Genomic DNA, 27430 nt, shown 5'->3' with positions numbered 1-27430 from the left:
TACATCCACCTAGATAGCACAGAGTTACCGCAATTAGGAAGAATAACAGCTGTGAGACATTACAAGTTCACAGGCAGCAAAATCAAGAAAGGGGCCAATAATAAAACCCATGGCTTCAAATGTCAAATTTAGGCAGCAAGCAAGATAATTTAGATGTCCAAATTCAAGACGGCTAATTTGACTAGCTATGCAACATATAAGGATGAGAACTACAACTGAAATATGATGGGGGTGTCTGGGTGGTGTGGAGGATAGATCACCAGCTCTGGCGTCAGGACCTGGGGATAGGAGACGGAACATGATAAAGAATGTCTGGAATAAGGTCAATGGAGGGAGAAACATTTTCATCAGAGCGTACTATAAACTTTATAGTATAAATATATTATATATTACAGTAAAAAGCTTTATAGTAAAAAACACCTAGATGGAGAGAGGAACATTACAACCATGGTATAGAATCACGATACAACAGTCCTCAGGGACATCAATTATCCAGACATTTGCTGGAGACCTCTGTTCCTCTGTGTCTGTCTCTGTCTCTCAAAGCAGAAACTGGATAACCACTTCTCAGATGTTATAGTGAGAGATGTTTTTCTTTATGGGTTGGAGGAAAAGCTACTGAGGAACCATCCAAATATCAGATTCTACAATGTTCTGACCCCTGTCTAGCAGACTATATAGACATAACCATCTGAGATACTAACCATATTATTTCCTAGATGAACTTAACACAGGAAAAATAGCCCATTCCTTCTCTTCTCTCTCTCTCTTCCCCCACCCCACCCCAAACAGAGCAGATAACAACCTTCTGGCTTTCCTTGATGATATCTTTCAAAAAGTGAAGGAACCAGCAATAAGAACTTATATTCCAGATCTACTTTTCACAAACAGGAAGGGACTCTGCAAGGGTGGAAATGATTGAAACCTTAGGGGTGAAATGCCCCTTTTCTTATAATTTGTGCTACAGAGTAAAGCCAGGCATAATCTGTTACGTAACCTGGATTTGGGGAGAACAGATTTTTTAACTGGCCTTCAGACTACATCAGTCCAGGAGAGATGAGGGACTCTTTGGACACAAAGAGGAAAAAAAAAATTCCCACATGAAAGAAAGTCATTATCCTAAGAGACTGACATGGATCTGAGAATCTAGGAATCGACTCAGATTTCTAAAATATATGTACAGGAACGGGAAGGAAATGCAAGAAAATGAGGATGAATATAAAAGTAGGGCACAACACCCTAGGAATGGTGGTGGGGAACTTATGGCCTTGAGACCACATGTGGCCCTCTAGGTCCTCAAGTGCAGCCCTTTGACTAAATCCAAACTTCACAGAACAAATCCCCTTAACAAAAGGATTTGTTCTGCAAAACTTGGACTCAGTCAAAAGGCTGCACCCAAGGCCCTAGAAGGCCATAGGTTCCCCATCCCTCTTGGTTGGGGGTGCTAAGCTTAAGGATGAGTGGAGGCTCCCAAGATAACTATGGGCAACAGGGAGCTAGGAATGGGAAGTGGATTCAGGGCAAGGTCATTGCCCGTGGGCGTGGGGGTGGCAAAACCTGTCAAGAGAGAAGGCAGGCCTGCTAAAGTATCATTTTGTTTCCATTTTGTCTGCCAAGAAAATAGTCTCTGAGCTAGAAAGAATGGGACCAAAATGGCCAATATATGTGATAACCCAAGATAAATGATAGCATAAGCTATCTACCTGTGGACCCAATGAATTTAAACGTCTTACCCCGGACAAACTACATCCTTGACTCCTGAAAATAAAAAAAAGAACCAGTAGATATGATTGCCGAGCCACGGTCAATAATATTTGAAAACCTATGGAGAGGTATTACCAGAGTGGAGAAAAGCAAATGTCCTGGTTTTGTTTTTGTTTTTTTTTTAACGTGGGGGAGAGGGGACAGGGTCTGCAAACTATAGACCAGTGATCCTGACTTTAGATCCCGGCAAAACTATAGAACTTGAAAGATATGGTAAGGAAGCTCCAAAAAAAAAAAAAAAGAGGTGGTGATCACAACTCAGGATAATGCAAGTAAGAATGGGTCATGCCAAAATAATCTTCCTAACGACTATTAAATGGTTACATAGTTTATGAAGAGTTCCGCCAAAGAATGGCTAAAGATTTCATGATAATGTTGTGAGAGATATGGAGAGATGTGGGTTAAGAAATACTATAATTGTACTGATTTGGATATTTTTCAATAGCTGAATTCAAAAAGCAGATATTAATGGTTCAATTTCAACTTGGAATGTCTCTAGATGACTGGCTCAAGGATTTGTGTTTGGCCCCGTGCTAAATGTTTTTAATCAATGACTTGGATAAACACATAGATGGCACACTCATCAAACGCTCATCAAATCTGCAGATGCTGGAGAGGATATGAAAAATTGGAGGGCATGCCTAACATAATGAATGACAGAGTCAGGACTCAAAAATATCTTGACAGGCTAGAAAATGAGGCTGAATCAAAAAGGATAAAATGAAACAGAGATGAGTACAAAGTCTTATACTTGGGTTCAAAACATCCCAACTTAAGCATAAGTAGGGGGACATCAAATGAGATCCAGTATTAAAGGGCTATGTAAACCTTAAAGCATTCCATATTCATCACCATTCTTATTAATAATAGCTAGCATTTATGTAGTGCTAAGATTTGCAAAATGCCTTACATACATTTCCTCATTTTAATCCTCAAAACAATACTGTGAGGTAAGCATTATGATTATTCGTATTTCACAAATGAGAAAACTGAGACAGCCAGAGGTTAAGGAGCTTACCCAGGGTCACACGGCTAGTAAGAACCTGAGTCAGGATTCGAAATCAGCTTTTCCTGAGTCCAAGTACAGCTCTCTCTCCACTAAAAAATTACCTCTCCAAAATAACAATAATGAAGACTTTAAATTCAATATAATTGGTACAACCTGATCTAAGGTTTATATAAGCCTTTAAAGCTTGCAAAGGTCTTGGGATGTTAATTCATTTGACCTGCACAACCACCCTGGGAGGCAGGTGCCGGTGGTTAAATGACTTGCCCAAAGCCACTTATCTGTAAGTGTCCCAGGCCTTCTCATGTCAAGTTCAATACTCGATCTACTGCCCCACCTAGCAAAATAATCTAAACCCCTGAGGTTAACATCCAAAATCAACAAGCTCTTTAGATTAATGACCTTAATACGCATTTTCCAGTATCAGAAACTGGTCCATCCTGTGAGAGATCACAGAATCATTCAACCTCACACCATGTATCATTGCAGACATACCAATGCATATCATCAAATGAGGGTCCCTGAAACATGAACTCAGAACTGAAAGAGATCTTGGAGATAATTTCTTCCAATCCCTTTATTTACCGAAGGAGAAACCGAGGGCAAGAGAGGTCATCTGACTCACCAGGTGCCATGCTTGGAAGAAGTGGCAGAATGAGGATTTTAACTCAGACCCTCTGACCCCTAGCTTCTTCATTCTAGCACGCTAATGAAAGAGCTTGGTTCCCAGGAGGGGGAAAAAAAAGAAAAGAAAAAATGCCCCAAACTTCCTTCCCTGGAAATTGTTCGGCAAAGATAAAGCTCTGACCCAGTGATTCATGGCTGTAGTGAATGGCTCTGGTTTTGAGAGCTGGTATTTGGGAAATGCGATCCACTTAGGAAAATGAGATTATTAAGGCAAAGTAAATCACATCTGCCTTCATTTGACACCAGGCACAGTACAAGGCCCTTAATTTCAGAGCACTTTGTTCTCCCAAGAGGAGCTTAGGAAGCTGGCTTTCAAAATGGCCTTCCACTCCTCCAAGCAAGGAGGACCACCAGTCAAGCAGCAGCTAGGGGTGGGAGAGCCATGCCCAGCCTCATTGGCCTCTGTAGCTCTAGAGCCTAATACAATCCCCTGCACATAGTAGGTACGTAGTAAATGATCACTGAATTAGTACAATATAAAAGAGATGAGGCATGTCAATGGCTAGCATCTATATTGTGCTCTAAGGCTTGCAAAGCACTTTTCGTATGTTAACTCATTTGTTACTTCATTATGGAGTGAGCAAAAGCAAGGCAACCCTGTGAAATTCCAGTTTCAGAAATAGCAACTGTTTCTATAAAAAAAAAATGCAGCTGACAAATCCCTGCCAAATTACAACTTATATAAGAAGCTTCCTGATACTGTAGAAAAGAACCTTGGACCAGGAGTCAAAGACCTGAGCTCCTATTAAAAGGAAGTGATTGTAAGGATCACTTTGAGACCTGGCAAAAAAAGAAGGAAGCATTTCCTTCCTTTTCCGGGGGGGGGGGTGTGGGGGGGGGGAGGAATGTTGCATACAAAATAAGACCTGATCAGTGCAGAAGCTAGTTTTGCTTGGCTATTTTTCCTTGTTACAAGAAAGATGGCAGCAAAGAAAAGGTGGAATATATCCAGACAGAAACTTATTGAAAAACAACAGGCATCAATAACCCCCTCCCTTTTTTTTTTTAAGACCAAAGTTCAAATTCTGCCGGGTGACCAGGAACAGGTCAGTGCCCTTTGCTGGGTCCAGTATCTTCATTTGTAGAAGGAAGGAGTTGGCAGAAAGGAAGCCTGGTGGTACCCTGGGAAATGTGGCAGATTTGGAGCCAGAGGAGAAGGGTTCATATTCTGGCTCCGTGGCTTACTACTTGAAGTGACTCTAAGTGACAAATCCCTTGACCTGTCTGCATTTCGTTTTCTCATGTATAACAGCAAAAGGGTTGGATCACATGGCTTCTGAGGTCCTGTTTACCATGAAATCTCTGGTCCTCTGACTAGATGACCTGCAAAGTCTCTTCTACCTCTAATGCCTGGGGAGACAAAGGCAAAAACACCAAAATTCCTGCCCTCAACAGGGTGAAAATGAAACAAACATACAGAAAAATTGAAAGTAGAGAGTGAAAGGGACAAAGGGGAGTCACCAAAAAATTCTCCTAAATCTAAAGGGAGAGAGAATACTTTGTTGGCTGGGGTAGGGGTAGGGGGAATTCAAGGATTCTTCATAGAAGCAGAGGCTCCCCGAGATAGCTTTAAAGGAGTAGAAGGATTCTTTCTCAATGTCAGAGAAAAGATTATATATTCTAGGCAGAAGTCAGGGGGGTATAGCTGTTTCAACGCACAAAGTCAGGAGACAGCCAGAGATATTTGGAGATTTGCTAGTAGACCAAGTTAGCTTTAAGGTGTCAGCAAAGAGGCACCATGAAATAGTTAGAAAGTTGGAGCCATATCAAGAGTTTTGAATGGCTGGGATAAAGAGGGTGTATTTTATCCTATAGGCTATAGGGAGCCACTGAATGTTTTTCAAAAGAGTAACACAGTCACTCAGCATTGGGAAGATTATTTTGGTGTAATTTTGGATGAAGAACGGGCTGCAGCTAGTCTAATTAGAACGCCGTCACATGAATCCAAGCAAGAGATAACGAAGGTTTGGACTAGGGGGGACCACATAAGCGTAGAAAAATGGACCAAACAAATGAAATGGTTAAACAAGTTGTGGCATATGATTGTGATGGAATACTACTGTGCTATAAGAAATGATAAGCTCGATGATCTTAGAAAAACATGGAAAGACTTGTACTAAATAATGAAGAGTGAAATAAGCAGAACCAAGAGAACACTGTATACAGTAAAAACAATATCGTTTTAAGAATGACTTTGAGCAAATAAGTCATTTTGACTACTATAAATACCCAAAATGACTTTAAAGGGCATATGAAGAAAGATGCTATCTGCATCCAGAGAAAGAACAGAAAAACAGATGCACAGAATAATTTTATATCTACACCTACTTGGGTCCAATGGCAGCCAGCTCTAGGGTGAGGGGAGGGGAGGGGAAATTTACATGATAAATATCATATATTTAAAAGGAATAGCAAGTTGTACATAACAGATTTGCAGTTTCATGTGCAATCATCTTTTTTTTAATTATGTTATATTATAGAATTACATGTTTTATTCTATAATTTAAAAATAGATAAAAAATACACAGAAAAAAAGAAAAAGAAATGGACCAACACAAATGATGTAGAATTAGACTCAACAAGTAGGGATCAGGGAGGGAAAGGGAAAAAGTAAAGCCCAACGGTGACCTTCCAGCCCAGGTGATTAGGCAGATGGTGGCAACACCCAGCCTCCAACAGTACATATCCACATGTGCACAAAGCCTCTGATCACATCCTGTTTCTTTGCTGTCCTCTTACATCATCTCCTTTACATCTTCTCCCTCACATCCTCTCTCTCTTACGTCTTCCCTCCTAACTCATTCCCAGGCTCTCCTTTGTCTAATCTGTTTTTCTTATGGGAAAGGGAAAAGGAACAAGCATGTATTAAGTGCTTACTATATTGATCCTTATTGCAATCCTGCAACCTAGGGGCTGTTATTATCCTCAACTTACAGTTGAGGAAACAGGGGCAAACAGGGTTAAGCGATCTGCCTAGGGTCACACAGCTAGTAAGTGCCTGAGGCTACATCTGAACTCTCATCTTCCTGACTCCAGGCCCATCCTCTAACCTACCTAGCTGACTTTTATTGCAGTCAAAAAAAACCCTATTTAACCTTGGGCCTATCCACCAAATTGTTCCATTTATATTAGGCGGAAATAATAACTCTTGAGGCTCACATTTAAAACCCTTCCAAACGTAGCTTCGGCCATTATTTACCTCTACCAGATCACAGTACAGCCAAATTTACCTACTTCTTCTCTGAACTCAGGTATTTCTTTCTGAGCCTGGACTGCCCCCACCCCATGCTTGGAATTTGGTCCCCTCTTCCCTTTAGCCTCTTAGGATTTAAAACTTCATTTAAGGCTCAAATGAGACGTCACCTCCTACTAGAGGTCTTAGGATCACACATTTCCAGCCCCATCCCCTCGTCTGACAGATAGATTAACTGAGGCCCAGAGGTGAGGAGCTTGTCCATGTCACACAGGTGGTCAGTAACACAGGCGAGATTAGAACTGAGGTCTTCGGACTGGAAGGCAGTGTTGCCTCCAATCCTGTGGATTATGCCTCTGGCCTGGTTCTGTTTAGTTATTAGCCCTGTCTTCCTCCTCAACTTCACTTATCTTACCCAGTAGTGTCTAAGCTTATTGAGGACAGACATGGTTTATTTTGTCTGTGTGCCCAAAACGAAGGCCAGGGAGCTCTCTCCTAAAGAAAACAAGACTACTAGGTGGCATCTCATTTGCCAATGACCCCCCAGGGCTGAAGACAGACAGACAGGTGCATAGATTTCTCTTTGCAAGTATAAGAGTCAGTTTCACTGGTTCCATTCTGAAATTATCTTTTAAAAAATCAAGAGATTATACCAACAACTTGGCCATTTTATGTAAATATACACATGCATATCAAAATCAAGGTATTTTTATCTTTAAAAATTATTTTAAAAAACACTGCCAAATTAAGTGAATTTATTTCACTCATAACCATTTCATTTTTATTCTATTTTATCCAATGAGAATACAAGCTCTTTGAAGGCAGGTTCTATTTCTTCTTTGTCTTTTGTATATCTTCAGCATTAAGCACCAAGTCTCGCACGTAGTAAGTGCTTAATAAATGCTGGTGGGATGAATGGACATATAGGGCTATATTTAGAGCTAAAAATAAAACTGGAGACGAGGACAAAAAGGCATCTTTCAGAAAGATGTGAGCAGTATCTCGGCGAACAACAGAAGCTCATCACCATTTACCACTGATTGGCTATCAGAACCAAACTATAATGGATCTTTATCAACGTTTGTAAGCAAGTTTGTCCTCGGCAGCAGGAACCATAGGATGGTCATCTTGAAAGAAACAAAAGAAAGGGGTAAGATATTCATTTTAAATATTATTAGGTGCTATTCATCTCATTCAACGAACCAGCTTCTTTCAAATCAATTACAATTTGAAAGACACCCATTTTAGCAGCAATGATAAATAGGAGCAGTATCTGATTATTAATTCTCCAACAAAAATCAGTTATGTTTATTTCCTAGAAGACCAAAGAGAGGGGAAAATGCAATCTTCCACACTTGTTGAAATACTTCCAGTCTGTTGTTTATTTTACGGTATGAAATCCATTTCTCTCCGCAAGGCTGGAATAACCTATGATTAATAGACATTTAAAAGGGAACAATATTTTAACGTCTTCAAGGGTCCATTATTAATCATACCTTTGGGTAGGACACTCAAATGGATTTGTGATCTCATCAAGTGGCACACTTTTTTCAACAAAGCATTCACTCAATCAGGAAGCCTTTATGAAGTGCCTCTATGCGTCAAGCAGTTTCAAGCAAGGGTTATCTGCTAAGTCACAGGTGGGCTGTGACTCGCACTGGGTGGGGGGGAGGGGAGTTCTCACACTAGGAAGTCACCAAGAGGGTAAAATTATGCCTTCTACACATTTTTCATGTACACAAACTAGGAAAGGTGTGAAGTATAAAACTGCACTGATTATGATAAGAATCTTATCCCCAACGGCCTTTCTGCCCTAAAAGGCAACCAGCCTTTCAACTAGGGGAGCCAAATATTCATATAACTTACTGACTGATCTCAAAAGGGTTGTGCTTTGCCCATTCGCAAAACCGTTTCTACAACACCCTCGCTGATAAGTTGTAAGACTAATAAGATAATTGTGTAGGTTGGTGCCACTGTTTATCAAAAGGACCCAGTGACTTGGCCAGGCAACAGAACTCATTACCACTTACTGGGCTTCACACTTGAATACAGTCTTCTCAATAAAAAGGTGTACGTTACACTTACCAGTAAACAGGTCGATCCAATTCAATATGCATTTAAAGAGTTCTTTCCCAGTGCCTGGCTACTCCCACACACTTGAGAAGGAGCTGGCTACTGTAAAACTATGAACATCAAAATTTAGAGAAAATTTGAAGTTCTGAAAAGGAGGGCCTGACTCCCAAAAGGAACTGGAAAAAAAAGGAATTTTCTCCCCAAAAATCCATTTTCTGCTTATTCTCTTTTGCTGCATGATAGAAGTTCCAACGTCTCAGCTGTGTTTTTCCCTTACCTGCCCCATACTACACAGGCCTCCCACTTAGCAATCCGGATCATCCTTTCCCAAGGCCCAAATGAGATGTTATGCAAAGAAAGGAGAAGTAAAAACCTAGGTTTAAAGGGATATGAAATGGGCAGAGACACTTTCATGACAATTTTCAAAACCCTTCTGAATTCTATTCTTGGGAGCAGGGTATCACTCGTTAGTCAACATAAAACTGCTGAAAATCAGTAGCACGGTATGGTGGAAAGATCCCTGAGCTTGGAAGGACAGGACATGTGCCTGAATTCTGGTTTGCTACTTAATGAGCTATGTGATATTGGGGAAATCACTTCGCCTATTTGGGCCTCAGTTTCCTTATTCAAAAAATGAACAGTGGACTAGATGACTTCTAAGACTCTTTCCAACTCTAGATTTAGAATCTGGTGAACTTTTAGATTTCATCTCTAAATTTCTAAAACCCCACTAACTGCATTCTCCAAAAAGTTTACTGGACTAACTGGAATCAAAGTTGCCCTGTCATTTCTTCCTTAATCTTTTTTTTAAGATGCAAACCACTACTACCTGCTTACCTCTGAGGTGGAAAGCTTTCAATGAGTCACTTCTGACTCCCGCCAGCAAGGTTTCCCAATCAAGTTAAATATTAAGACAACCGAGTGTACCCATTTCAGGCAGAAAAATATAATTCTTCAGTTTCTTTTTTTTTTTTTGGTCTTTCTATATCCCACCATCAAGGTTCAGACAGCAAGTTCTGCTGTCTGAATGGGTACATACACATGTAACCTTTTCTTTCCTTCTTCAACAACCTGTGCCTGGGCAAAGGCTAATGATTTCAAGTCAGCAATCTTCTCCTGAAAATGTCATTTTCGGAGAGTGCCTCCCCCAGGGAAGCAGTCTTCTAGAAAATGGCGATTACAAAGAAAGGACAAAAAAATTACTTGTGAGATACATTAACAATAAATAAAAATAAAAGGTGGCAGGCCTCCTTTCCACCCTCTCAAGGCCCTTCTCTTCATACCTACCATGGTTGGGGAGGGAGGAAGGGGATAAGTTCCTGCCCAGTTTTAGTCTCAATCTTTTGTGTTGAACAGATCAGATAATTTTCCTGTTGGAAAGATAAATTTAGGCTATGTATTTATTTTTGCTCAGTAAGGTAGGTATTCAGAATTTCAAATGGCGAAAAGGCCAGAAAAAAAATGTAAATGGGAATTAACCATATTTTCTACCTACAGAAATGGCAACTCTAAAGGCAATTTCTAAAAAGCCATTTGGTAAATGTTTATTTTTATTTCTCAGCTACCCTACATAATGCTAACCTCAGATAAGTTCATTCTATGACACTGAAATCAAAAGAAAAGAGGTTGGATTTTACCCTGGGTAGTGATTTGCATAATATAATCACAGATTCCCTCCTCCTCAATTCTTCACCATATATAATCAATAACATATATATGTGGAGTCTTTTGATGATCAGAGACTTCATTTCAACATCGACTTATTATGAGCCAGAAGGTCAAGGGAACCTCTGAATGTGGCACCTTGGCAATCTGATTCAGTCGTTCACCCTAATCTCTTGTTCATGACATGCTTCACAAGTGAAGATGTTTCCTGAGCTTAACCAGAACCACTATCAATATCGTAATGTTCCATATTTCGTTTATTCCTGTGTGAAATTCTTGCTGTGTGTTAGCTCACCGGAGGCAGACTGAAGGATTTATAAATATGTCTGGGTCACAAAATACTCTGCTTTTGTCCAATGGTCCCAAGTCAAATACTTTCCAACCAATAAATCAACAAGTAATTATGCATCTACTACGTGCCAGGCACTGGGCCAGATGCTGAAGATACAAGTAGAAAGCAAGAGGCGTGCACTAAACCAAAATCTTTTGTCAAGTAAGACTTCCCAGACCATTTCTTCTATTAGGACTGAGGGTTACAGGGGGAAAATAATGATAGGAGAGATGAAGCAGAAGAATCAGGGTCACAGCCAGACACAGAGCCCAAGATGCTAACTCAGAAAGTATGGTTCCACAAACCAAAGAACAGGATAAGCACAGACACTCACAGAAAATTTGAAGTTTTGAAAAGGAAAGCCTGACTCCCAAAGGGATCCAGAAAGAAAGAATTTTCTCTATAAATCAGTTTTCATGTGGCTGTGGGCACGAGAGCTCCCCACAAATACATCAGTTTTCAAGCCTCACTCCACTTGCCCCAAATTCTCCTCCCTCTCTCCACAGCAAAAAGGTTAAAAAAAAAAAAGGTATTTTCCTAGGGAGAGAATCACACTCAGAATGAAGACAGAATACCTCCCATAGTGCAGCCAGGGCAGAATCTGACCGAGGGTAGCAGCAGTATAGGTCAACTGTCACTATTTCTTCTTCATAAAAAAGCTGGTCACGTCTGGCACTTACCTGATTGCCTCTGGGACAATGTGAACACAGCTTTTTCTAACCCTTTATTTATTAATTTATTGGTGTTGTACACAGATAAGAGCTCCATGTTCATCCTTGATTCACTTGGGCTGTCAAACACTCATTAGCAATGAACTTCACACTATCAAAGGAATGACTTTGAGACCATTTTAATAGTACTACAACTTAAATAGAAATAAAAAAACAAGAGCCAGCAACAAGCAAGCAGAAAGCCAACAGGAAACCAGCAAAGTGTGAGAATGGAAATTAAAACCGTAGTAAACAATAACTAAAGATTATATTTCAACATGAGTCAATTATCATTGCTACCCTATTCTGAGAAGCATATGTATCATAAGACGCCATCATGATAAACACATTCTAGCACAAAGGGATGCTATTACACGATATTTTAATAAAAAAAAAAAAGACACAATCTATGACCTCTTTTGCTTTGAAAAACCCCACAAAACAGGCAAATGGTCTCCTGTATTTTCGTAAAAAGACTAGACTGCTATCTTACAGTCACAAAAACTCACTCAGGTTTATAGTACCTTTCATCCCTACCTGGCATGAAAACAGCATCTTCAATTATTCAACCGCATTCAAAGTGAAGTCAGAGAATTGCTTAAAAGTTTTAACATGATGAATAGCAACTGTCTCAGGTGACTATATGACTTCTAAGTGTGTCCCACAGGTCCTTATCACCACATCGATCCCTAATAGACCACAAAATTTTGGAATTCCTGCTTTTACGCTTAAGCAATTTTGAAATGTGCAAACATTCACCTGACCCATCCAACATCTGTACGGTGGAGAGATGTACCTAGGAAAGGCACCGAATGTGGAGAGTACTGTATGTTGGATGGGAGGATATTAAGCAAGGTTTTTGTTCCCATTTATGAAAAGGCAATAGAAAGCTAATCCTCCATTCAGCCTCAACAGCTTTTTGATCTGGTCCTTGTTGACCAAAGTTATTCCCCTGAGAGGCTCCATCATCCATCCTTTGGATTATTCATGCAAACCTCTCTTTGCTTAATGTTTCTGAAGCAAATCATAGACATCCTTCTCTGTGGCAGAAAAGGGAAATACACGGATGCTAATGAACCAAGGAAAGGGAGAGAGGACCTTGCTCTGAATTTAAAACTTGTTTTCATAATAAAGGAGTTCTTATGTAATTCTAAATCTAAAGCAAAACGCCTGTACTCCAATATAGACCTAATTCAATGGATTCGAAATCAGTCTATTTCAGGCACGGGGGGGGGTGCCTCAGAGGGGGGGAAAAAAACCAAACGATTCGAATATCACAAAATTCCTCAGATATACGAATCATGTTCTTTCCAAAGGCGGTTAAAGTGAATGACATTCCCTCTCCACCCTCTCTTTTTTAAGTGCAAAATGTATCTTTCATTGAAAAGAGTTTGCAACCTACGTAGGGGGGAAAAAAACCTGATACTTTCAAATTTGCTACAAATAGTAAGTAGAGGAATTTTCCTTGTAGGCAATAAAGTCAGCTTGGATTGCGAATGCTCGTCAAAGCAGCGCAGCAGGCTTACCTTGCCTTCGCACACTCCCAACCCCTCCAGAAGGGATGCTGCTGCTCCGTCTCCAGCGAAGCACACGCACAGACAGACTCCCTCCAGCTCCAGCTCGGGCTCGGGCTCTGGCTCCTGCTCCGGCCCCAGCCAGCGCAGCTACTGCTTCAGCAATGCCTTCTGTTCTCGCTGCTGCGGAAACTCCGCCTCCTCCGGGTGGCAAATTAAGCTGCCATCGCCGCTCCTCCTCCTTCTCCTCCCCCTCCTCCTGATGCTCTCTTGGTTACTCCAGCTGCGGATGCTGCTGCTGTAGCTCGTCCCCCCTCCAGCCTCCCTTACCTTTCCGGGGCTGGCTGCTTTAGCTTCTGCCGCCTCTCGCTATCTTACTGCTCCACCCCACCCCCAACTTTCCCCGAGTCTCCCACCTCCGGCTCCTATTGTTTCACAGTCCTCCTCCCGATTGCTCCCACACCTGCTGCACCGACATCTGCACCTGATGCCCCAGCCCTCCTGGCTCTGGATTTGAGAGGGGGGACTACGGCGGGAGGGAAGAAGGGGATGCTCCTGTCCCCTTTTGCCACCCCGTCCTCGTGCCTCCACCTCCCCCAGCTCAGCTGCCCCTGCCCCTCCCGGGAAAGGTGCTGGAGTTGGGCAATGACAGCTGTTTGAGCCCGGCTAGCTGCCGCAGCTCCTCCGCTTGGGGCAAGTCGCCGAGAGCTCCCGTACCCTTCGCCCCACGCTCACCCTGGGGCTGCCTCCTAGCACGCGCCTCCCGCAGAGCCCGGAGTCACCCCAGATTCTTCCCGAGGCGTGCACCAGCCTCCAACTCCTCCGCGCGCCCCCTCGCCCCCGCCCTATCCAAAGCCCGAGCCGACCGCCCTCCCTGATTGGGCCAGGTGAGCCAAGACTCCTCCCCTTCTCTCCGCTCCCCAGCCCGCCCTCCCTTCCTCCCAGCCCCGCCCAGGGGAGCCGAGAGATCCTTGACGATTGGTCCGCACCGTCCCCACCCATCTCCGGGAGCCGCGCGCAGGGGCTGCTGGGTGATGTAGTCCGATCCGGGTTCGAGGCTGTGGGCAGGGCCGATGACAGAGACTACGAGCCCCCATCAGCCCGTGCGAGGCTCCGGCTGGGCAGGATTCCGGACAACGCCTGGTTCCTCTAGGCTCCTTCCGGCGTTGCCGGAGTGAATTGATCCGGGAGTTGAAGAGGCTCCGGAGGTGGGAAGTGGAGTTAGCTCCCGAGCCGCCGCCGCCACCTCCGAGGGAAGGGCTGCCCTGCCGGCCTCGGCCTCGCGGCGCCCCGGCGGGCGAGGGTAGGTGCTCCCGGGCCCGGGAGCCCGCTGGGCCCTGCGGGCGTCGGGAGGTGACTAGAGGCGAGCGGCCTCCAGCGGGCTCGTCGAGGCCGCCCGGGCGCGGGCCTCCCTGCCGGCGTCCGGCCTCCCTCCCCCGGGGCTGCCGTCTAGGAAGTGGCGGCGGTGGCTGGGGGCAGGCCTCGGTCGCTTGGGTCGGGAGGGGGCGGATGTGCCTCGGGTGGGTCCACTCCAGGTGTGGGAGGAGGAGCCGGGGTGGGGGGGAGGGGCTGGAGCCGGGACCAGGCCGAGCCCCGAGGGCCGGGAGAACCGGGGCCGCGGCCCAAGGTGGGGGTTGCCGGGGTCCTCCTGGGCTGGAGGCCTGCAGGACGAGGCGAGAGCCTTCGGGCCGCCGTCTGCCTCAGCCCCCCCCGCATGCAAATCCTACTAGCCCGGCGTCCAATCGGATTGCAAAGCGCTTTTTCTCGTCCTGGCACACAGTAGGCGCTTCATAAATGCTTGTTCCCTTCTTCCAATCTTCTATCCATCTCTCCGCCTGTTGCAGGAGCGCCTGACTTCCTTGGCTCAAGTGCAGGGGCAGATCTAATACCTGGATCATTTGTGTGTGTCCCCCCCCCCCGGAAATTAAACCATTATCCCCCCTGGTGTGCAAATGGGGGGGGAGCTTCCTTGGCCCCCCGGGAGCCCGTTCCCCTGCGCTCTCGCTCTCTCCCTCTCCCTCCTCCTCTCCCTCCTCCTTTTGGCTCCACAGAAGCTGCCCTTAGTGATCCTTGCCCAGGTGTAGAACTTTTCTTTGCAAAGTTTGTGCCGAACCACGCAGGAGCTTCATAGCCACTTGACTTTGCATTACCTGCAGTTGCTGCTGTGTTTGAGTTGGGGTGGATTTCTTCCTCCCGAAGGATAGCCCTTATTTATACTTCAGGGCTTATTCTTTCCCTGCTATAGAACCAGAGGCATACAGATCTCTCTATGACTGTCATCCATCTATTCAAATATTTTAACTTTAAAGGTGCATCTGAGTGCCTCTCATCTACAGGAAAAATCCCCAGTCACCTCTCCTCCTCCACCCCCCCCCAAAAAAGTGCAAGATTCATGGAAAGGGAAGAGGATCTGACTCATTTTGTCTTTTTTATCCTTCCATTGGAATAGGCAGGGTTATTGAAAGAGTACTGGCTGGAGTCAGGAAGACCTGGGTTAGAATCCCAGTTGTGCGTGACTTTGAGCAAGTCTATCAAACTTCCTTGGTTTCGATTTCCTAATTTGTAAATTGAGTTAGTTGCACTAGAGTGCCTTGAGGCCCTATCCCAATCTAAAATCCTGTGATCCTGGGAATGGTTTTGGTAACTGATAAGAAGTGATAACTTAGGCACGCCTAATACGGGAAAGTCACTTCAGGACATAGGAAGGTCTTGGTGTGCTGCTTTTTCTCATTGCCTACCACCGGGTATCCCTTTGTTAAAAAAATTTTTTTACAGAAGTAGGGTATTTTTAAGTTGGTACTTCTAGAACACTTTGCTCATACATTGAAAATCTCAGGGAGACTTCGAAAACAAGTTTAGTATGTTCAGTACAGGGATATTACATACCTGACAATATACGAGTTACCTCTTGGTGATTTACATTGACTTTTTGCCACCTTCAAGAATACTTTCAAAATTCAGCTCTAGAAAATATTGCTGTTTAACTGTATTTCTAGGTGTCCCATATTATGTCCTGAAGCTCACATGATCTACCTCTCCTAATTTTTTTTTTTTAAGGATTTACATTCTTGAGAAGATTTCGCAGTAAGGAATGAAGGAGATTGAGGTAAAATTTGTAGTTAGTATCAGGCTAAGAACAGTGGAAAGGGACCTAGCACCTTCTGCCATGAGAGCTGCGTACTATGACACCATGTGGTTATCTACACTAATTATAGGTCTTGTATTATTAGCTATTATGATAGAAATTTACTTTTAACAGAAATTCATAAAATGTTAAGTGTTCCGAGTTAGGAGAAATTGACCTCAAAAAAATCACATATCTAGTTATGGTCAGCATGTAATTGTTCATCTCTGCATAATTTATTCTAAAGAGATTTACTCAATTTTTTATAAACAAAGAAAGCCCTAGCAGACTATGTGTGTATGTGTGTGTTTTGTGTGCTGGCCACTTTCTAGCTATATGGGTTTCCCTGGGTTCCTTTCATGACTTGAAGTTTAGAATAGTGGGGGAAATTGCCAAGATCTAAAAAGGGAGATTTTGGTCAAAATAAGCTTCAAGATAGAGAAAAGGTCCAAAATTGAAAGAATGAAGTATAACGGGGAATTATACATAGGTTATAGCACACATAAGAGGGAAAAAATTATGAAGTGATTTGGGAATAATCAGCATATGTTATGTTGGAGGCGTCTTTCAAGGTCCATCTGATGTCACCTTTTTCATGAAGTCTTCCTTAATCACTTAGCTAGATGTGGTTCCCATTTTTCATATCACCATGACCCTGACCTTCCCTCAGCATTTGTTTATTATTATCATTTCTGTCATTATTATTAATGGTGAACATTTATTGAGCATCTACCGTGTGCCAGGCTCTGTGCTAAGTGCTGGGGATACAAATAAGAAAAAGAAAGTCAGTCCCTGTCCTCAAGGAGCTTACTGTCTGCTAGGGAGCGACCAAAGGAGGGGAGGGGAGTGCCAGAGCATTTAGCTGGTGCTAATTCAGAAGCGAGCCGAGCAGCTGATGGAAAACAAAGAGAGAGCTGGAAATTCAGAACTCCCTAGAAATGGAGGCATTTAGAGGGGTTTTTTGCTCAGCCCTCCAACAGGAGAGACAACTGAAGGTGCAGAGGAAGTGCTGACTCCCAAAGCTGAAACAGTCTCCATAGTTAGATTTTTCTGGAGATGGGCAGCTAGGTGGCTCAGTGGGTAGTGCTGGGCCTGGCATCAGGAAGACTCGTGTTCAAATGTGACCTCACACGCTTATTAACTGTGTGACTCTGGCCAAGTCACTGAGCCTGTGTTTGCCTTCAGTTTCCTCAATAATAACAGCACCTATCTCTTAGGATGATGATGAGGATCAAAGGAGATAATATTTATAAAGCACTTAGAACAGTGCCTGGCACGTGGTAGGCATCATATACTGTAAATGGTTACTCTTCTCCCTGCCTTTCCCTCCCTGCTTATCCTGGGGGAAAGCATGTTGTTCCAGGAGTCAAACCCAAGCAGGGCAGCTGATAAGAAAGGAAGATTCTGAAGTATTCCTCCCTATCAGATTTGTAGCTCCTTAAGGAAAGAGACACACATACATGCATACATACATAATATAATGAGTGTTTATATGTGTGTATGTACATACATAACATGCATATGTGTATGTTTAATCTTTGCATCCCCGGAGCCAAACATAATTATACATAATATCCCCGAAGTGAACATGGGTTGGAGATGCTTCCTAAGCATTTCATTTCATTCAGGTATGTTTTCTGCCTCAAACAATCATTTGTTAAGCACGTACTGTGTTCCAGGCAGGTAAAGATACAAAGACAAAAATGCAATGATTCCTGCCTTCAAGAAGCTCACATTTCTATTGGAGAAGCCATGTACATAAATGAGCATTTTTCAAAATATTTACCAAATGTTGGGGTGCCTCTCTAGCTCTTGCAGAGAAGGAATCAGGAAAGACTTGAGGTACTTCCTTCAAATCTCAGATGGTCAACAGTTGCCAATTGCTGTGATGAGAAAAATTCATGACTGTAAATGAACCTGTGAATCTTACCAAATTTAACTAAACTTGTCCTTCAAAGATAGTCAGTGTGTAACTGGACCCATATTCAACGACTCCCTAGCTTGGGAGGACCAAGGAGGGCAGAGTTAGGAGGAAGATGGGGTGACTCTGTGCCCTGATGAACCATTGAAATTGAAATAGAACTTGAGAGGAAGGAGTCCCTTATGTTCCAGCTTAATTGACTGGCATCTACATAGCAGGGTGTTTTGTGCTTTTGTTTTTGCGTTTGATTATTTTGTGGAAGGCAGTATGTTGTAGTGGGAAGGATACGAACCCTGAGACTTTGGTTGTAAGTCACAGCTTTGCCTCTAATAGCCTGTGTAACAGGCCAGACACTTAACTGTTTTGGCTCTCAGTTCCCTCAGCTGTAAGATGTGGGGATTGAATTAAATAATCTCAAAGGATGTTTTCAGCCCTGGCATTTCTATGATCTACCCAGGAATTAGGAACTCTTATTGTATTTGGCATTGGTAAAATTATTCGAGTACTGTGTTCATTTGGAAGAACCACATGTTGAATGTATAGGATTTAGAGTTGAATAGATGATTTAAAGGTTGGAAAAATGGAAGCTTTGAGTAAAAAACTCAGATCTCAGTCTAAAAATAAACACTGAGAGGTAACTTCATGGATGGTGCATGATGGTTTTGGGGGTTTTTATTTTTCCTATAGAGAATGGAAACTAACCACTTTCTGCTTCTAGTATAGATAATCTGAGGTGGTTTGAATATTCAGCTTTGAGGAATTGTAGGTGGAACATGAGGATGAATGTGTTTACTGAAATTTGTGAGGAACACTGGAAATGTGGTTGACTTTTTTTTTTCTGGTCTGGAACTGTGACATCACTGGTATAAAAAACTCTCAGTTAAGAAAATCTAGCATCTCCCAGTGCAGATCAGCACTTGCTCTGCAACTCAGTCTTTTGGGAGTTTCCTAGAGTACTGAGAGGCTGTGTCCAGAGTCCCTCAGCCAGGAGGCCTTGAATCCAGCCTGGTCTGTCTAAGTCCAGGTCATTAAAACCAAGATTGTCTTTAAAAGATATATACATCAAAACCTTTTAAAGCAAATACTGCATAAAACACAGTTTTTATGTAACAAAAGATTTCCAAGACCTCAAATGGACCTGTCTTTTACAATAAAAATAGAATTCTGCACAATGGTATACTTCCTAGACACTCATTATAACGGGACCTTGATCTGTAGTCCTACTCAAATATGGAAAGATAGCCCAAATGATTATTCAACCCTTCAATTTATGAAATTAGTGGTGGATGCATAAGCAACTATGTTAATCTTCCTCCAAATTTGCATAATATTCTAGTAGTACACTGGACAAGATTAATTTACATTTAGATGTACATGTTTGAATAAAAGAATTTAGTTCAACAACAACAACAAAAAAGCCCAAAACCCAACGAAAAAAGGCTTCAGGGATGAATTTAAATTAGTTGTTGACCTGGAAGGAAAATTCACTCCCTAAATTTTCACAGTTAACTCAAGGATCAGTGAATTAACAAGTATTTATTAAAGGCCTATGTGCCAGAGACTGGGGATACAAAGACATAAATGAAACTATCTTATCTTCAGGGAGCTTATCGTGTAGAAGAAGAAGAGTACAGTGGGCACCCCTGTGATTTATTTCCTGCTATAACATAATATTCCTGCCATTCTTAATGCCACAAGTTATCGAATAATCTTGCTATGATATACTTCTAAAAATTCATATTTGGTGTGTGTGCACATTTTTAACAGTAAAATTCAGATATTCAGAGTCACAGAATTGAAAGACTTTAGATGCCATCTGGTCTAAGCCACACCTGACTAGGAATCACATATACAGCATTCTAAAGGAGTGGTTTGAGGCCAGTTAACTCACTAAGTAAAATTAAATGTTGTTTCACAGTATTGGATCCATTGCAGTGTCTGTATTCCTAACCAAGCTCCTAAGGAAGCATTCTGTTTATATAAGTGTCTCCAAAGTCTTGGAAGTGACATTTCACGTCGAGATTTGATGAAAAGATCTTCACTCAAATGTAACCACTATGTGGAGAAAATGAAAGCATTGCTTCCTACGTTAGATCATCTGTGATAAATCATAATGTCATTAAAATGACAAATTCATAGTAGATGTCTTCCCTAGCAATGAAATAAATAAAAGAAATATCAAGAAAAACAAACAGGATGCTTTCAAAGGTCATGATATCAATATCATTTTAGTGAATTAGGTTATAAGACACTATGTTAAAAGATAATGGTATTTTTCCTGATTATATTATCATAGTCTAATGGAAAACGTAAAAATGTATGACAGTTGGAAATTATTTTTGCATTATGCTGAAAAAGTAGACAGGGTTGCTCTTTTTTTGTCTGCATGAAGGCCCCCAAAAGACTTTTTTTAATGATTTAATTTTTTCTACTTTTGAATCAAAATCTAATCCAAATTTATTTCTACTTTTAATCCAAAAACTGGAAATTGAACATACAATATCACAGTCTTTATTTTCCAAGATTCCCTTTACATTTCTATTTTGCCTTAAACCAGTGATTCCCCACTTATGGATCACAAGCTACAGACTGGGAGTCATACTTTTAGTCAACCTTCTTCCCTTGTTTCATGAATAGGTTTTCCAGAGGTGAGTCTCAACTGCAAAACAGTTCAGAGAAAAAGGAGTTTCCCCATCTCATCCACTTAGTCCTTGGGCCCCAGAACATGCTGCTCGTGTTAGCTACCTTATCTGGCTTCCTGATGGGCTGCGCCCTAAGTTGCTACACTGTTCCTGTACTCTTTGAGTGAAGATATACACAATAGCATGCCTGGAAATGTTCCTTGGGTAAGATCTGGCCCGCAGGCAGAATTCAATTCAAGTGGACTCATATTTATTAGGTGCTTGTTATGCATAGGGCTCTATGCTAGATGAAATGGCCCTTGCATTTCCTTCGGGAGTTTATATTCTCCATGCACATAAGTCTGTAAATACAAAGTTAAAGAAGGTGGAGAATGATGGGGCCAAAGAAATGTATACCCATTTGCTCCAGGAAAATTTGATGCGGAAGAGAAAGTTTGTAGCTGGAGGAATGAGGTGAGGTTTCCCTAGGCAGGTGATGCCTGAACAGCCTTCAAGACAGAAAAGGAACCTGACAGACAGAGGGGAGAAGGTAGGGAGTGCCTCCAGGCTTGAGTGTATGGACCCTTGACCCCAGTGAGTCAACAAGCCAGTATTTGTGGCCAAGTCATCAGCAGCCTGTATTTGAAATGCCTGGCGCGTTGGTTGGTCGGTTTCCCCTGTTAGAAGAAGTAGTAACGCAAAGGGGAGAATATTCTTTGCCATTTTAGAAATGTTTGTTGCAATAAAGACCTCACACCTTGAAGTGTAGGTGACCAATACTGAAACCTCTGTAGACTAAGACCATTAATAAACTGTGCTTCTGAGGAATCTAGACATTTATTCATGCAGCTAAAGGGTTCTGTAAAAGGGGAATTTTATGATTATGTTGAAATAATTCAAGCTGGAGATAAAGAAAGTTACTGAAAAGGAGATTGTAGCTATTAGGATGTCAGCTCCTTGAGGGCAGGGCCTGTGTTGTGCCTTTCATTGTATCCCCAGTGCTTAGCTCAGCACCTGGTGGATGGTAGGTGTTTAAATAGTGCTAATTGACGGATTACTGTGTGGCCTGGAGAATAGCACTGATTGGTCTGCATCCACAACCTTTGGAAATGCTCTCCCTCCTGACTTCCTTAAAGTTTCATCTTCCTTGAAAGGCCTTTCTCCCCCACCTCCCAAAACCTTTCCTCTAAGATTATGTCCTTACCTCCTGTTTACACTGTATATGTCCTATATGTACAGAATTGTTGACAGTTTAGCATAGAGCATTTCTCTTTGGGAATTTGTGCACTATTTTCCATTTGCACAATTAATACCACCACTCCACCCTCCCACCCCCAGCCATGGTGAGAAGGGAAAGGAGGATGACGAGGGAAATGAATAACTTTTGCATAAGCAATCTCCACTTTGGAAATGATCTTTTCACACAAACAGGTGGCTTCACTCCAGGATATATTTTACCAGCTGGTTGGGCTTTAGGAATTGCCTATATTTTTCCCCCTCCCTGTTGCAGATTGGCCTAGTCACCCCACATCACTCAGGCTTGTGTTCTTCTACCTCTCTCCCCCACACACATACTGAAACCCCTGAGTGTACCATCAGCATGCTGGCTGAGCCTCATTCTGCTTACTCAGCCTCTAGGCCCAGCTAGATTCCTTGCTGCCTCCCCAGAGTCATTACTATTAAGAAAATTTCTTAGAGCTATGGAAGGAAATCTCTTACCATTTCACCCAGTTGACATACAAACTTTTGGGATGAAACTCAATTGTAATTTCTATTCTTTTTTGCCTTATGAAATTCTAAGGATTTGGAGCATACATGGAGACAGACCTGAATTCAGCTCCTTCCTACAGACATTTACTAAGTGACCCTGTCCAAATCACTTAACACTTCCCAGTCTCAGTTTCGTCATCTGTACAGTGGGGATGATAATAATAGTACCTACCTCACAAGGTTGTTAGGTTAATTGAGATAATCCAGTATTATTTCTGAACAGTATTTTTAATCCATTATGGCCACACCCTACTGTGGAGTTACTGACCATCACTTGACTGTGTGTCTATCCATTACTTTGTTGTATTTCATAGAATCTAAGGTGGGAAGGATTGCCTTCAGAAGTTATCAAAGCCATCATGAGTATGAATCCTCACTACAACCCAACCCAATAAGTCTTTACTCAGCCCCTGCCTGAAGACCTCTAATGACAAGGAACTTTCTGTCTCCTGATTCCATTCCACTTGGAGGCAGCTTGAATGTTAGAAAGAATTTCTTTTCCTGGAGCCTAAATCTGCCTCTGTGGAGTTTTCCTCATTGTTATTGGTTCTGTCCTCTGGGGCCAGGCAGAAGAAATTAATCCTTCCACACATGTGAAGAAGGCAGTTGTCATTCTTTTTTACAGCTTAAATGTCCCTCTTTCCTTCAGTCATTCCATGATTTACCTGGTCTCTAGTTCTCTCATCCTGGTCATCCTGTCCATGTCATTCCTAAAATATGGATGCATTGAGCATAACACTTCAGATGGAATTTGATCAGGGCAAATTACTCATATTGTGCCATATCATCATTTAGAATAAATAGTAAACACTTAAATTCACATCACTTAAATTAGTGTTGTGTTTTTTTTAATACTATCATACTCAGTATTTCATTGTCCCATGGACAATGGGAAAGCAAGCAACAGCTGAGCGGCATAGTTTCTCCTCTGTCTCTCTCTTTCTGCTTCTCTCCTTCTCTTCCCCCCCTTCTTTCCTCCCTCCCTCCAAGCCCTCTGTCTCTCCACCCCTATCACTTCCCCCCCGCCCCCCAAATCCAGGTCTAACCAAGTGACTAGGTCCTCTCACTTCACCACTGGGGGTAGAGGCAGTCCTCTGCTTGCAGATATATCCACGGCTGGAAGTCTAACTAGACCTGACCATGAGGTTCAGAGGTACTTGGCGGTAGCTGTGCTCCTTCTCTTCAGTCTGCGTTTATTAAGTGCCTCCTTGGATTAAGGCGCCGTGCTGCCTGGCACTGGATATATAAAGGTCCCCAAGGACCGCACCTTACTAGGATATACCACATATAATAAGGCAGATGTCAGAGCATTTAAGGACAGACAGAAATGATTAGATATCACATCAGGAAAGGTTTTCTATAATAAGGGGCAGCCCCTTAGTGGAGCCTCCACAGAATGTGGGAACGGGCCTTTTTCTGAAGGCAGTCGGTTTTCCCTCTGGCATCTCAAAATAACTTGCTCATGCCACACAGTGGCAGAGCCAGTTTCAAACAGATGTAGAATAATACTTAACTTCTTTTGCCTAATGTGTTATTTCCATGTAACTAGGTAGTGTTAGGGTATTCCTCTCCTTGGTGAAATTATCCTCTGAAGTATAACTAGCTACATAATTAACCCATATCGGCACCTGTTGTAAATGCTGTGCTATAAAGGATTCCAACATATTGGTTTTTTGTTTTGGTTTTTTTTGGGAGGAGTACTATGTATGTAATTTAGAGTTTGTATCTTAGAAGGAAAAAGCACTAGCATAAACATTTTGTCACAGAAATCCTGTGCATCTTAGATGAAACAGCTTGGGAAACCTCCTCCCAAAGACTTCCTTTAGAGAATCTGGCCTCATAGTAGAGCACACAGACAAAGTTAGCTTAGTGGTGTCCACTCTACGAGTCCAGGTCTTTGTTACTGACTCTGTATTGTGGAGGGATACATTCCTTGTATCCTCAGTTGGGAGTCCATTTTTTTAAATTATGTTTGAGTACAGTTAATATTCAATTCACCAAACATTTTACAAAGGTCTACTGTATGCCAGGGACTGGACTAAATTCTGGGAATACAGATACTCTTTGCACTCAAGGAGCTCGCAATCTAATTGTTGTTCAGTCCTTTCAGTTGGGTCTGACTCTCCATGCCCCCATTTGGGATTTTCATGACAGAGGTACTAGAGTGGTTTGGCATTTCCTTCTCCGATCATTTTACCGATGAGGAACTAAGGCTAACAGGATTAAGTAATTTGCCCTGGGTCACACAGTTACCAAGTATCTGAGGACAGATTTGAACTTGGGAAGAGAAATCTTCCCAGTTCCAAACCCAGTACTCTGTCCACTGTGCCATCTAGCCGCCCTTCCATCTAATTGAAGAAGAAATATAAGGGAGCTGAAAAGGGGAATGGGAGGGAGTCACCCAGGAGCATTTATGTTCCAGGGAGTAGAAACCAGGCAGAGCAGCTGATAGAAAATGGACAGTTACCTGGAAAGTTCTGAGCCTTGTCTAAAGGAAGTTTTGGGGAAGAGTTTATTGCTCCAGCCCTCCAATCGGAGGAGAAAGGCAGCTGAGGGGGCCCAGGTGTTGCACCAGTCAGCATAATGATGAGACTTTTGATGATCAGCTTAACCTGGAGAAGGGGGAGGCATGATATGCCATGGAGTTGAAACCAAGCAGAGCTGCTGATGGAAAAACACTGCGAATATAACTGATGTAATTGAGTGAAGAATTGTCTTTATTTGTGATATAAGTATATATTTCAGTTATGATGAATACAGAGAAAAAAGCCTCATTCAGTATACCTTCACATTTGGAAATCATAGGACAGTGGGCCTTGATGTACCTTGATGTGCATAGAAATCTCTCTTCCAAAGCTTCCTGTTGACTCAGCATATGGCACTTTTCCAGTGACATGATATGTCAGCACCTCTCTTATGCTAGGGGGCTCAGACTTGAAGGGAATCTAAGGGACTGCGTCAGGCTGTTGAGCTATGAGGAAAACCATTTCTACTTGAGTCTTTGAACTGACACAGTCCAAGTAATTGGCCAGCTCCCCAACTCCCTGGGCATCCTCAGGGTTTCCCATTGAGATGGGGAAAATTTCCTCCGTGATACATGTGAACGTTCTCATGTTTTTAAATGAGTCCAGATAGTGTGGATAGTCAACTTACCTAACTTTTATGGGAAAGAATTGATCAGTTTGTAAGATTAGAACTGGAAGTTGCTTTTTTAAATTTCTAAGAGAGGAAACTAAGGCCCAGAAAAATCAATTTACCCTGCCCAGGAGCACTTAGGTGCTAAGTGTCAGGATGGAGTTATAAACTCAGGTTCAATTCCGTGTTCTTTCCACTGCCTGTGTTGCCTCTTAACTGTAGTTAGGACACAACATGGTGAAAATAGTTCTGGATCTGGTGTCTGTAACCCCAGGGGTCATGTCTCATCTGTATCATTTGTTACCTGTGCAGAGGACTAAATGACTTAGCACCTTACTGAACCTTGGTTTCTTCTTTTGTGAAGTGAGAATAATAACACCACTGGTACTACTCGAAGTATTATTGTGACAGTTAGATGAGATAATGTCAGCTCCTTGTCTATCAACCTTTAACAGGAAACCAGGGCGAAACCTTAGTGTGGTATACAAATAACAGCACTGACCTGGAACTCCCATGATATTAGCACTAGGAGACTTAGTACTTACCTGGTCCTTCCCCTGTGTTTTACAGATGAGGAAATCAAGGTCCCCCCAGAGTTTAAAGGGCACAGGATCACAAAGATATGAGTAGCAGAGCTAGGATTTGAACACAGGACCTAAATCTGTTGTTCTTGCCACTAGCCCACAGCTACAGATCAGGAAACTGAGACCTGGAGAGGTAGAGCCAGTCACCAAAATGTTTATTAATGACCTGTGAGGGATCACGCACCAGATGAGGCTCTGGAGAAACGAAGAATTGAAGCTTCCTGGCTGTAAGGAGTTTTATTCATATAATGTATGAGAAATCAAGTCAGCAAGCATTGATTATGCCACTCCCTGTGCTATGTTTTCTGTGAGGAAACAACCAGTTAGAGGAAGGGGCCTCAAGAGCAGTGGGATCTCCTAGAGTGGGAAGGCTCCCAGGGTGGAGGCCTCTTCAGGAAGAGAAGGCTGCTGGACCACAGTGATAAAGGCAAACTGCAAGGCTCGTGGCTGGAGCACTGGACATGAAGACCCTGTCCCCACTGCATAGTGGTATAAGGCTGAGCAAGTTGCTTCTCTCTCTCTTGGCCTCAGTTCCTCATGGATAAAATGAGGGAATTGGATTAAATGATCTCGAAGGTCCCTTCCAGCTCTGTATTTATGATCCTCAGTAAATAAATGCAGAACATATACAGGGTCCTGTCAAGGAGGGAGGCCCTGACTTCTGCTGAGGTCTGAACAGGGTCTATGGAGAAGGTTCAGCGGGATGAACTTTGAAGGAACTGGGCATTCCAAGAAGCAGAGATGAGGAGAGGCGGCATTACCAGGAATGGGGTGTGGCAGACCACTGGAGGTATAAAGATGGGAGATAGAAGAGCTCTACATGTGAAGAAGCAAGGAAGCCATTGTGGCTGGGCCAGAAAGGGAAGGGTGTACCATGCGATAAGTCTAAGAGGGAGGGTGGTGGACACAGGCTGACTCTTGATTTGAACAACTTTAGGTGAGTTGTGAAGGGCTTAAAGACCAATTAGAGGAGCTTATATTTCCTTCTAGAAGTAGGAGGGAGAGAGGGAACATGCATTTATATAGTGTCTACTGTATACCGTTGTGCCAAGCACTTAACAAATAGTATTACATTCAGTCTTCATAATAAACCTGAGAGACTGGTGCTATTATTAATCCCATTTTGCAGGTGAGGAAACTGAGGTAGGCAGGTTAGTGACTTGCCTAGGGACACCTGGTATGTATTTGAGGCCAAATTACTGCAGGCCCTGCATTCTGTCCATGGTGCCTTTTAGCTGCCCAGAGAACAGAAGTCTGTTGAGGCACAGGAGTGACAGGATCAGACCTGTGCCTTAGGAGTACAGGTTTGACAGCTGGTGGACGAGAGGGGAG

General features: G+C 42.7%; 2 protein-coding genes across 2 annotated transcripts in view; one reads left to right on the top strand and one right to left on the bottom strand.

The window, feature by feature from the left end:
- The window catches only part of SERPINI1 (serpin family I member 1), a 98851-nt gene extending 85105 nt beyond the window's left edge, over nt 1–13746 (bottom strand). The window contains exon 1 of the mRNA XM_020980141.1: nt 12956–13746. The gene's annotated coding sequence lies outside the window, so the exon portion shown is untranslated. The remainder of the gene's footprint in view (nt 1–12955) is intronic.
- A 412-nt stretch (nt 13747–14158) lies between these two features.
- Nucleotides 14159–27430, top strand: part of PDCD10 (programmed cell death 10) — a 49343-nt gene continuing 36071 nt past the window's right edge. The window contains exon 1 of the mRNA XM_020980131.2: nt 14159–14246. The gene's annotated coding sequence lies outside the window, so the exon portion shown is untranslated. The remainder of the gene's footprint in view (nt 14247–27430) is intronic.

The sequence above is a fragment of the Phascolarctos cinereus genome, unplaced genomic scaffold, assembly GCF_003287225.1.
Source record: "Phascolarctos cinereus isolate Bilbo 61053 unplaced genomic scaffold, phaCin_HiC Scaffold_7;HRSCAF=346, whole genome shotgun sequence".
Classification (NCBI taxonomy): domain Eukaryota; kingdom Metazoa; phylum Chordata; class Mammalia; order Diprotodontia; family Phascolarctidae; genus Phascolarctos; species Phascolarctos cinereus.
Note: the sequence above shows the minus strand (reverse complement) of the source record. Positions and strands in the feature narration are given on the sequence as shown.